This window comes from Triticum dicoccoides, chromosome 5A (assembly GCF_002162155.2).
Source record: "Triticum dicoccoides isolate Atlit2015 ecotype Zavitan chromosome 5A, WEW_v2.0, whole genome shotgun sequence".
Taxonomy (NCBI): Eukaryota; Viridiplantae; Streptophyta; class Magnoliopsida; order Poales; family Poaceae; genus Triticum; species Triticum dicoccoides.
Genome location: NC_041388.1, coordinates 65,677,949 through 65,690,776, shown reverse-complemented (window position 1 = coordinate 65,690,776; position 12,828 = coordinate 65,677,949). Strand labels below are relative to the sequence as shown.

The 12,828-nt window shown below is 44.3% G+C and overlaps 1 long non-coding RNA gene across 3 annotated transcripts; it reads right to left on the bottom strand.

Moving 5' to 3' along the window:
• Positions 1 to 3,302: 3,302 nt before the first annotated feature.
• On the bottom strand, positions 3,303 to 7,659 carry LOC119299334. Of its 3 annotated transcripts, XR_005146152.1 has the most exons (6): positions 7,241 to 7,658; positions 5,496 to 5,599; positions 5,233 to 5,401; positions 4,132 to 4,314; positions 3,794 to 3,896; positions 3,303 to 3,641 (listed from the first exon to the last, which is right to left on the bottom strand). It is a non-coding gene; the product is annotated as an uncharacterized LOC119299334 (long non-coding RNA). The 3 variants fall into 3 exon arrangements; XR_005146151.1 differs by having other exon boundaries at positions 4,132 to 5,401; positions 7,241 to 7,659; XR_005146153.1 differs by having other exon boundaries at positions 4,132 to 5,401; positions 5,556 to 5,599; positions 7,241 to 7,659.
• Between the last annotated feature and the right edge of the window lie 5,169 nt (positions 7,660 to 12,828).

Here is a 12,828-nt window from a genome sequence, read left to right as displayed (position 1 = left end):
TAAAGCGGGGCGAAAACCTTTTTCGGAAATGGTCTAACAGGTCGTTGTTTCTTTTGTGAGGCCGCTGGCAGCAGAGTTGTGCATCCGTCTTCCGGAGAATACTTCATGTGCGAGACACTTTATATTCCGGATAATATAAAGTGCTGCATCTTCTCTTCGCCGTGCTTGTGCTGTATAAGTGTGATTCTCTTGTTCGCTTGGTCGAAGGAGGCTCGCAAAGAGTTTCAGGAACTGTCGATGGTTTAAATACTAAGTTAAAAGCAGGGAGTAATGTTGAGAAGTCGTGGTGATTTACTTGGAATTGTTTCTAACGTGGCAAGCAAGGAGTATTGTTCTTTGTCCACTATGAAGTTACAGCCTTATACGGCAGATATGTCTTGCTGCAATTTTCTGAAGGAATGATAGATTGCCTAAGCATTTGTAGAAAGAGAATGTAGCAGATACATGAGTGGTGGTCTTGAAGGTACTGTCACCCAGTGCCATTATCATCCCAAGATAGTCATAAGATCAGATAAATGTTATCTTGTCCACGTACAACCAGTTTAGGATGGATTTGATTAAAATTATTTTCTTATTGCACGTGGTCATAAAATATTCTGCATGCTGATTTCCTCGCTGCTTGGTAACATTTTTCTCTAAATCGTATCCAAACATACCCTTTTTTTTAGTTGATATCCAAACATACCTGCAAACATGAACAATCTGTAACTGTGAGTTAGTGTGGCGTTATTTTTCTCATGTACCAACCTATAATTTTTAGAACGCCACAAAATTTCCATTGTCTGAAAAACAAGTCCATTTCACATGAAGCACGCAACGAATCCCACAAACCACCAGAACATATATTCAAAATTATCATCTCCTAGACATTAGTTTTTAAATATGTGCCATGAAAAACTGAAATGTTCAATCGTTCGACAACAAAGATGTACATCCATGAAAACTTAAAACTTCAGAGCAAAACTACTTTGAAAGACAAAAAAGAAAAGAAAATAGGAAAAAGAACTATAAATAGACTACGAACAAAGTACTAGTAGAAATTGTTCTTTTGCAATATTTGGTTTGTTTGTGTCATCGGCAACAATTAGCCTTCGACAGTTTAATCTATAGAAAATATAGAATCTACAATATTCATTGTATTGATGTGACCCTTGTGTAGGGTATATATAGAGTACATGAGAGAGGGGTAGGCTTGGAGTACAAGGCAAGGTTGTGTAAACCTATTTTATCTCTAAATACATAGTTATCTCTAACTCTCAAATATTATCTTTAGTATTCCCCCTCAGTCGTAGCGGGAGTGAAACGAACGATGGCGACTGAAATTAAACTCTTCTGCTTCTGTCGTCTTCTCTGTTGCGCCATCATCAACTGCGTCTCTAATGCCTAATGGGTCTGCACCTAGGGCGGTGACTGCGTCCCCTTCTAGTGCCTTCCCTATCTTCTCCTCTCTTCCCTCCCGCAGTCACAGCGGGAGTGGCGTGGATGCTGGTGACGACACGGACGCTGTTGACTGGAGTTGTTGTCGATGTGTTGCTATAGACGTAGTCATGTGGTCGATGTCGAGATCACCGATCGTGATGTATCCATGGTCGTAGTAGTCATGGTCGATGTAGTAGTCGTCGTGGATGATGAAGCCGCACAAAGCCGGAGGCGCAAAAAAAATGCGCTACGACGGAGCTGCAGACGTGGACGATACACCCTGCAGATGTCAGAGGGTGTCGTCGGCGATGAGTCCACCGGTTTTGCCAAGACCGGAGGAAGCCCATCGAGCACACGTCGGTTTTGCCATAACCGTGTTGCCGTGTAGGGGTCGTCACTATAGTGACGCCGTGTCGATGCAGCCGTATTGTTGTGGATGACGCGGTCGATGCCGTCGTCGTGGTTGCGTCTTGCAGAAAAATCTGTCAGAGGACGCTAGTTGTCCATCTTGTGGACAAGGCGGCGGTGGTGTGTCGACGATGATGTTGGTGAAGACCACATTGATGAAGACCTTGGCGATGAAGTGTCAGTGATGATGTTGCAACGACATGTCGATGATGATGCGTCGCTTGAAGGCGTCCCTGTGGCGGCGAAGTGTCGATGTCGTGCCGAGTAGGTGAAGTCGATGAAGAATCGCATCTGGTTGCACACCGGCCTGGCGTGTGAATGATGCATGTCGTGATTGCTTCTTGTAGATGTACTCGACGATGATCTTGACTCGTAATTAGCTTGATGAAGTGGTTCGGCCTGGTGTAGTTCCCCTTGATGCAGTGCAAATCGGTCGGTGTAGTCGGTCGGCTCGATGATGTGGCAAGGGTCGATGCAGATCGCTCGATGCAGCAGCTCGGTGTAGGTCGCTCAGTGCGTTGGTGGCTGATGCCGGCGAAGCGCCCTCCCGTGATCCGAGACACAGGGGCTCGGTGAAGCTTGCATGCACTGCCAAAGGCCGTACGTGTAGTACGTACCGGATATAGGGCACATGGCTAAAAGACATGCACGTTCATACCTTGCATCCAGCCGTGCTGGAGTACATGTGCCGCCGGAGCGGCTGCTGTTTGACAGCGCATGCATGCGAAGCTGCTGCCGGCGAGCATGCGGGTTGTGGGGTCGACGAAGATCGCGCTGGCCGGCTGGATCATGGATGATGTAGATGTAGATGCTGCCCGAACCGTGGAGTCGTACACGCGTACTGCCGAGGCAGCTGAGATGCCGATCTGTTGCCGTGGTGATGCGCCGTCGTGTACGCACGTTGCTGCGCCAGAAACGCCGGATCTCGCGCGAGTCGTTGGAGTTCTGGATGCCGTATTTTGCATTGATTTTCACCGGATTTTGAGGGTTGGTGGATTTATTGGTGGCTGAGAAAATTAAACCTAGATTGGAATTCGAAATTTGTAGCTAAGCTAATCTAAAAAACCGATCTAATATTTGATCGATCAGGTGCCGCGTCCACGGGGAGAGGAGATGGATCTCCCCGGGGACGGCGTGCTGCGAAAGTGGGGAAAGGTCCTAGAATCGGCGTCGTTGGACAAGCCGCTCTGATACCATATAGAAAATATAGAACCTACAATATTCATTGTATTGATGTGGCCCTTGTGTAGGGTATATATAGAGTACATGAGAGAGGGGTAGGCTTGGAGTACAAGGCAAGGTTGTGTAAACCTATTTTATCTCTAAATACATAGTTATCTCTAACTCTCAAATATTATCTCTAACATAATCGATAAGAGAACTTCCAATTTCACATCACCTGACAAAATGGGCGAACACCCAACAACTCAATCGTAACACAAATGATTCCTCTAAGCTCTGGGGCTCCAAGGATAAAAGTGATTCCAGCCACATGATAGCTTTCACAACAGAAACTAAATCCACAAGTTCATTAAGCTACCACAGCAAATCAGATTACATTTCAACAAAGAGAATAAATCGAAAACTACGCTAGGCTGCAAATAAGTCATGGCAGTTCAAGACAGAAACTAAATCAACAAGCACACTAGGCTGCGATAACAAGTCAGATGGTTAGTTTAATAATAGCAACCAAACTGAAACCTACACTAGGCTGCAACAACAGTCAACTCCACCGTGTATGCAGCTGCCTGTGGATGTACTCTGATATTTTCCATCTGCTGTTAAGGTGAAGGCATGAGGCGCTATCTCCTGCACTGCACAGTAGTCAACTCTTGGGATTAAGGATCGGTTGCAACAAGTAACAAACTGTAACAAGTAAAGTTTTCCCCTATCAAACACTACATGCATTAAGATTGTCACCCGAAAAGAAAACTGTACATTGAAAATTTGTTCAAGTAGTACTTACAGCCTGCTGCTCCTAGACGGGCGGGACTGGTCCTTTGGGCAGAATTGGGACTTCACGGGGAATTGGGTTTCCGTTCAGTACATACGAAACACTACCCAATGCACTACAGAAAAGAAAATAAGGAAAGATGTAAGCAAAAGCTGTTGCCACATTTATTGGAACCAATAGTAGAATTAATCTATAGTACTATAACTAGGTATAGAGTGCAGATTATGTACATGAAACCGTTGAAGGCATGGCCATAGCAACCAATTTGAATTTCAGTATTGTGGGTAAGTGGTACAACACATTGCAACACTATATATATTAATGTACACAAATGGTGGATCACATAGTACCTGCTGATCTCTGCTTCCCTAAGGACAGCTTGTTGCAGGAACATCACGGACCATGCCTCGTAATCTTGATAAGATATCCCAACAAGATGACCGCTTTGGTTGAATATAGGTGATCCGAAACGACCAAATGAATGAAAAGGAATACCATGCCTCCAATTTGCCAATGGGCCTGTTCCTCCATCGCTGCTCACAACAAACAAACAAAAATAAATACAAACAGCACATTAGAGCTATATTATTATTGTTCTAGAAAGGGAGCATCATGCCCCCAATTTCATATCTCATGAAACTGACAAGTGGCACATAATCATTCGCATCAAGGGGACGCCCTACCCCGGATTTCAGCCCAACGCAACCTTCCAGCTATCCTAACAAAAACACACGCCATACTAACTTCAAACATCCTCGAACCGAACGAAATCAACCAAACACAACATCACGACCATCTACGGATTATCCATATCCAAATACTTGCAGCTATATATTACAGAGCCAAGAAGACAATAGAGCTATCTAATCTAATCCAACCCAAATGTAACATGTTAAGAACAAGTTTGACAATAGACACTTTCTCCTCTCGCCGAACAGGCCAGTCTCAAATGTCACCGGTTGCACATAACCATTTGGTTGCACCTGAAGAACCAACGCACAGAAGCCATGTACGAAAAACTGCATCGATGGAGGAATCCCCTATCTCTACTACCTAAAAGAAACGTAAGGTTCCGTTTCCCCTCTTACGTTCCCCCTCTTCGTCCAACCCCTTCGTACGATCCCCCCTCCCCTCGAGCGATTTTTTTCCCTCCCTCCAACGGTTTTCTCCCACAGCCGATTTTCTTTGCAACCAAGCGCAATCAATCAACAATCAATCCAAACGCAATCAATTCATGCATGGCAATTAATTCATTCATGACGGTGATCAATCTCCTTCCTTCTTTCAATCAAACGGCAATCAATCTCCTTCCTTCTTTCAGTCACTTCCTTTCTTCTATCACCATGGTTTTACTTGGTGCCAATGAAAATGAAAATAGTCAAATCAGTTAAAATACGTCCTTTTAACTGGCGCTAATACAAATTCCAGCACTTCTATTTCCCGCCATATACCATGCTATAAAAATCATTCTGCGTTCTGAACCATGAGTCATGTTGAAGAGAAATCGGGTCTTGGCACTCATGGCGATGGGACCCAGGATGGGCCGTCCTGGCCTGTGAACTTCGTTCCCGCTCCCACTGGCCCTCCCCCGCCGATCGCCAGGCAACATTTTATCCATTCCTGCTTTTAGTTATTTGCATAAGTAAATATACAGAATTGTTCTCTTTGTCAACCAATTGCAGACATGTAAGGTTCAGCGAAATAGAAAACCTACATATATACAGTATAGGTTGGACGCAACAGCAAAGGTTTTGTATGCTCGCATCAAACATACCCGGAGTGGAGCAGCCATCTTTCACGCCATCCTCATCGACCAAACTGTAAGTATTCAAAGAAGATATGCTATCAAGTGATCTGCTGATAATACTGCTAATGTATGCAATAAATTTCCAGGGGGTCAAAATGGATGCAATTGCATTTGATCCATTTCAACCGATCGCATATCGCTTCAGCGACAACCTACGTGCCGGCTCAGTATACTTATTCAAAAAAGTTGGTTTTGAACCAGTAGCTATGCATCTGCCAGTTGCATTGTCGGTGCCATGTGACTTTTACATCGTCCTCCACTCGCGCACTGAAATACTTCTTGCCAGGGCCAGCATTAACACCCCTTCGTTGCCGCCACGATTCATTGATTTTATAGATGTCTACAGCCTCAGAAGCAGGATGCTTGCAGGTGCTTTGTATCATTTCACAATGAATTTTGCTGACATGTAGTTGAGCCAGAGTTCTTAACAAATTCACATGATTTTTTCCCATATGTCCTTGGCATAGTGATGCATGTCAGCAAAATAATGTTACACAGGTCAGACGACCGTACCATGCCATACCTACATGTGGTCCTAATGAACACTTGGTAAGAACTCTGCTTAATGTTTAGTACATTTTATTGGCAGTGGGCTAACATTTTATTGCTCAACCAGGAGGGAGTTTATCTACCTACGCGTCTGGGACCAGCATGTGTCACGCCACTTGATGCGGTGGGGACTAGCAAAGCAGGGGCTTTGGACTTTAGGTGCCATACTGCTTGAGGTCAACAGAGCACAACGTGAGTGCTTGTGTAATCGAAGAACGTCTAACACGACCATCTTATATAAAAATATGTATTGTATGTTGTTTAATTAAACCTATTTTGTAGGGTTCTTGAAAACGACACACATGAGCCAGCTTGTCTTCTAACCAGACAACCAGCAGTCCTACGAGCTGGCAGCCTGCCGTGCGGCACTAGGAGATGCTCTAGGGTCCTTGCAGAACCGGGCCAGCTTGATTGTTCAACGAATGAGCCATGTTCATGTTCAACGAATGAGGAGGGTTCAAGTCTGATGCAAAATTCACTTCGATGCTCTATAATGATGTTCCAATGTTATTATGTTCGCACAGCCACTTTGTGTTCGTCGCCTCTAAAACAGCTTCACAAGGATCTATTTTTATGCGTGTTGTCATCATTATAAATCCAGCTGGATGAAAGAAATCAATGACAGATGAGATTCTGTCCGGGGTCAACTGCTATATCTATGTTCTTTCCATTTTTTGTTTCCCCACTAATTCCTTGTGTAATAATGCGCATTAACTCTAATTAATTAATACAGGATCTCTTTCCTATCCATGGTTGCATATAAGTCTGATTCCACGCAAACAATGTTGGATAACTTGGCATACGAACCTCACGCACTCTTCGTGGCATTGGTTTCCTGCTGATCTTTCCCCGCCTCCAATTCAATCAGCTCGACTATCAACCCGGGTGCCACGCCGCTAAGATAAACGCACGCAGACTCCTATCTAATTTGGTTCGGTAAGACCTATGGTTTATTTATGTTTACCATGTATAATTAGCCCCATGTTTGTGAGCATCGACTCTATGCAAAGCGCATCCTGTTTACTATTTGGGCTTCGAGCATAAGCTGCATAATAGAATAGTATGCTTCAGACTAATACGTGAGGTTGCAGAAATACACGTACCCACGTATAATCGGTGACTGGCTGGGAAAAGGGGGCCTCCATCCCTTTGCGATGCGCCGGTTGCTGCTCCACGCCGCCGGAGCAAACTCCAGCACACAGAAACCGCTCAGCCGCCGTCTCCCGGGCCGCCGTCACCGTACCGCGCGCAGCCGCCGTTTCGCGGCCACCGCGCCTGCCATCAATGGCGACGGCCCACGCAGCCCCCATCACCATGGCCAGGACGTCTGCCTTCAAGGACGGCAGCACCACATCCTCAACGAGCACAGCGGGGTAGATCGACGCCGGACGCGGCATCGCCGTCGAGCATCCCGAATTGGAGGCGCGGCCACGCCGGCAAGGAATTCGGCGCCGACGCAGCCGCTATCTCCTTCCTTTCCGTGAATGACGGCGAAAATTGGAGGATAATTTTGGTAGGGTTTCCACCGGTGCTGATTTTGTGATCGTGTTGTTGATCTGTGCCGTCCAGAGGATCGGACGGTGCGCATAGTGGCACAGCGGTGCTGGCAGGCCCAAGTTGGGCCAATTTAGAATGGATGTGGTGGCACTTGATGTAATAGGCCGTTGACCAGATTAGTTCTTGTGGGTGGGCCAAATGTTATACGACGCTGTGTTTTTCTCTTGTACAACGATGCCTCCATTTCTTACATTTTCTCATGTGGACAATATCTAATGTACGGTAAACGATCCTAAAAAAAGAGTCTGATGAAATCTTGTGACTCAAGAGAATGCAAGATATTTGTAGTACCATGTGCTATTAATTTTATGGATATAAAATATGCATCATTTTAATTTACATCAACAAATTATAATTTATTATGCTCTTGAGGTAATGTCAACTGAATTTCACTGTATGAATAATTTTTAAATCATCATCATTAGTGATTTTAATTCTTAGTATAATAAGCAGGAGTGCATAAGTCGAATATGAATTGTAATGAGGTAGAATAAGCGTGCACTCTACAATCTTACCACGGTGGCCACGTAATAGAAACTTTTTTGACACTATCTTCCTTGCAGATGAAGTCTCCGACACGATCGAGTGATCGTACTCCCTTCAAAGACATGTCGAACTCTACGAACCAAAGTAATATTTAATGATCTAATGTTGTCTAATTGTACAATCTGATGCACAAGAAATAACTAAATTATTATTCTATTTTTTAGGTGACATCGATATTAATAATGGAGGGGAACCTATAGATGCGAAAGAGCGCAAGCGGCAACATGCTAGGGAACGATATGCTCAGATGGATGCAGAGAAAAAAGATGAGCTACTTAAAAAGCGTCGTGAAGCCTATCAACAAAAGAAAGCTCGACTATTGGTTCATTCCCAAGAGACACAATCAAGTCAAGATACGTCAGTTGTTAAAGGTGCTTAATAGTAGGCATATTATTACTTGCAAATATAGCAATTGCGTTGTTCCATGTTTCTAAGCAACTATACCTGACGTGCCATGGTTAGAACAAGAAGACAGTTCTTGCAACAAGGAAAATATGGTTCCTCTTGAAGATAATGACTGGCTCAGCAGAAATGACACATACCGGAGGCAATTGATTGATTTGCCGGTTCTAAACGAACAGAACCACCAGAATGGTATATAGACAACCAATAAATCTTGCTATGCTAATTATTAATTACTCATTGTTCTACATATGTGATGATTCTCTATTCTGTAGATATTATTGGCTTCAACACTTGCAATACTGTTAGTCCCACATCATCCCATATTCATCCACAACCCATAGATCCCAAAGAGCGAAGGAGGCAACGAGATAGGGAACGATATGCGAGCATGGATAGCAATCAGAAAGAAGCGCTATTAAAAAGACAACGTGAAGCCTATCAAAAAATGAAATCACCGACAGGTAAAAATTGCATCAAACCAGTCAAAATTGTTCATTTGTTGCATGTAACAAACAAGCACTCCGACAATGTTGCCACTTTCGTGTCATTGAACAGAGAAAATCAAGAGTACACCTGCTAATGATAGGGAACGGTATGCTCGCATGGATATCATTAAGAAAGATGCACTGCTAAAAAGTAAGCGTGAAGCCTATCAACAGACAAAATCATCGACGGGTAATAATTACTCAACACCAATCAGAATTGTTCATTAGCCGAGATCACGCAATCAGTACTCTTATGTTGTTGTGCACTTATCACGTGATTTCAACAGAGAAGATGGAAAGTGAACGTGTTAATGATAGGGAGCGGTATGCCAGTATGACTCATGAGAAAAAGCATGCAAAGAGCGCTCGCCGCACATCAAGGCGCAACACTCTCAGCCAAGATTCCTTGGCCATGGAGAACCCATTTTACACCCCGAAGATAGTTCGCGAAAATGCAAGTTTATTTGGTCCCGATGGTTCCGTAGTCACACATGATTGGTCTATTCCCGAGCTCATTGGTTCCCCTATTTATATCCAAACTGCTTCTGAGGATATATCGTGTGCGGAGACACCAGATATGGATGTCAGTACTGAACCACGGAGAAAACATGTGACACCTGGAGAAAGGCAAGCTTTGATGGATCGTCGAAACCAAGCTTTCCATGCAAGTGGTAGGAAGAACAGACCCACATCGATGGATGAAAACTACTCGATTACCCCAGACAACATAAATGGATTTGAACATCCACCACAATCGGTCATCATTAACAACGGTAATGTTCTTAACTTCGTATTCTGATTCTCTAGATTTAGTCACTGAAATTTTTATGTTGTATGAACAATAGGTACATCGCGAATGTGTGATCCAGGCGAAATACATCTAGCACACAATGACGGCATGAATGCATCGTTAGATCAAAATCCATCGATGACTGTGGAAGATGTCAATGATTTTGAACTTCCTTCACAATCTGTCCTTGTCACTAATGGTAATGTTTTCTCTTAATTGTTCTGACATTCTAGGATAAGTCATTGATAATCATATTGATTATACGTTTATGTTGTATTCATAGAAAATACATCTCCAATTCCCGATACTATCCAAGAACATACAACACACTCACAAGTCAATGACGATGGTAAACTTTTTTTATATTCGTGCACGACCTATTGGATACATGAGCCTCATAAATAATTATCCGATAGGTGATGAAGAGGGTGTCATATTGGAGGAAGACTCGGAAGGCGAGGAAGGCTACATGTTTGCTGGGATAGATATTTTAATCATGTTCCACGACGTCGCGTGTATATCATGTGCATGTTTTTTGTACTCATATTGCCAGTGCGTTGAACATTTCAGATGAGGACAATGACGAGGATGTTGAAATGGAGGAGGTTGACGATGATGACGACTCTGCTTCAATTTCAAACGGTCTAGATCCCTATGATATGGTTTATAGCAAACTCCCAACAGAAACACACAAGCTGAAGTCGATGGAGGACTGCAAACACTGTTGTGCAAAGAAGTTTGAGCGTGAGTCCAAGGGTTTTTGCTGCCGGAAGGGGAAGATCAAACTGGCCAACCCAGATACGCCACCCGAGCTCATGAGGCTATGGACAAGTGCAGACTCTGATGCCAGGCATTTCCGTGACAATATCAGGTTTTTCAATGGCCACTTCTCATTCACCTCACTATATTGTCACCTTGATAGTGATACCACTAACATATCAAAGCATCCTATCTATACATTTCGTGCCCATGGCCAAATGTACCACAACATACGGTCATTCGGCAAACAAGATGGATTGGATCGTAGTCACTTGGAGCTCTACTTTTATGATGATGACCCCAATTTAGAACATAGATATCGCAGTTGCCGTAAAGAGCAGTGCCAGAAAGACAAAGAAGTAATCACACAATTGGTCAACATACTTCGTGGCAACCCATACTCTGAACACCTCCGGAGTATGGGCCACGTTGATGATGTTGATGACTATCGCATAACACTTAACCTTGACCAGCGGATGGATCAAAGAACACATAACGCACCGACCACTTCAGAAGTAGCCGATGTGTGGGTGGAGGGTAGTGAACGTCGAAGACAATTCGACAATAGCGTCATCCTACAAGGGAAGAATAGAGATATATACGGCATCAAGTCCTACCATGGATGCTATGATGTGTTGTCGTACCCTCTTTTCTTCCCTAGAGGTGAACTTGGGTGGCATACTGATATCCCGAAGGAAGGTGTGCCCTATGAAACTGTGATGGCAGCTCGTGCAGCTCGTCTAGCTCGTGGCCTTAACAATAGGTCCTCCAATCCCACAATCAGGGAGAACGCTGCTGATGATGATGATGCAGGTTAGTGTTGCAATAAGTTGTTACATCACTGTCCATTTGAGGTGTGCTACCAATCGACATCACCATCGTTTTCAATTTTCTATGCAGGTTCTGGAGGTAGGCTATGTGTGTCTGTGAGGGACTACTACTGCTACAAATTCCAGATGCGTCCTGGGATATTCAACCCGATTCTCTTTGGCAAACGTCTTTTCCAGCAGTTCACGGTCGACACATACATCAAGATTGAGAACTCCCGGTTGGACTACATATGGGGTCATCAAGATAAAATAAGGGCGGACCTGTACCAAGGCTTGGTGGATAGCTTACATGCCGGTGAGGGTAGGGCAGATTCCATTGGAAAATGCACAGTTCTAGCTACGTCATTTATCGGTGGTCCACAAGACATGAGGCGTCGCTACATGGATGCTATGGCCTTAGTTAGGAGGTATGGAAAGCCAGACATCTTCCTCACGATGACATGCAACCCAAACTGGGATGAGATTAGGAAGAAACTTTACCCTGGCCAGACACCTCAAGATCGTCCAGATCTCATCGTCCGTGTTTTCAGGGCGAAGTTGGAGGAACTCAAGAATAAGCTATTTAAAAAGGATATCTTGGGCAAGGTGAGGGCTTATGTGTATGTGGTGGAGTTCCAGAAGAGGGGCCTGCCTCATGCGCACTTCCTGCTCATCATGGAGGGCCGATACAAGCTCACTTGCCCCGAGCAGTATGATCTCCTTATCTCAGCTGAGCTCCCCAACAAGAAGAAGTACCCAGAGCTGTACAAGTTGGTCGTGAAACATATGATGCATGGACCTTGTGGTGCTTTGAATCGTGAATGCCCTTGCACAAAGGGTCGTCCTTCTTGCAAGAATCACTATTCGCGACCTTTCAACGCGACTACCTTACAAGGCAAGGACTCCTACCCGCTATATAGACGACGTGAAGACGGATGTAAAGCAATGGTTCGAAAGGAATGGCTAGATAATAGGTGGGTCGTCCCATATAACCCACACCTCTTGCGCTACTTCAATTGTCACATCAATGTTGAGGCATGCGGAAGCATAAAGGCCGTTAAATACCTATTCAAGTACATATACAAGGGCCATGATCGAGCGCCTATTGCTGTAAGTGAGGCTGACAAAAATGGAGACATAGATGAGATCAAACAGTATAGAGACGCTAGGTGGGTCACTCCTCCAGAAGCATTGTGGAGGATATATGGATTTGAATTGAGTAAGAACTCGCCACCTGTGAAGCAGCTACAACTCCATCTGCCAAACATGCACATGGTGTCATTCCAAGCAGCCCAAAATATTGAATGAGTAGTTAACCGTGAAGGTGTTGAGAAGTCGAT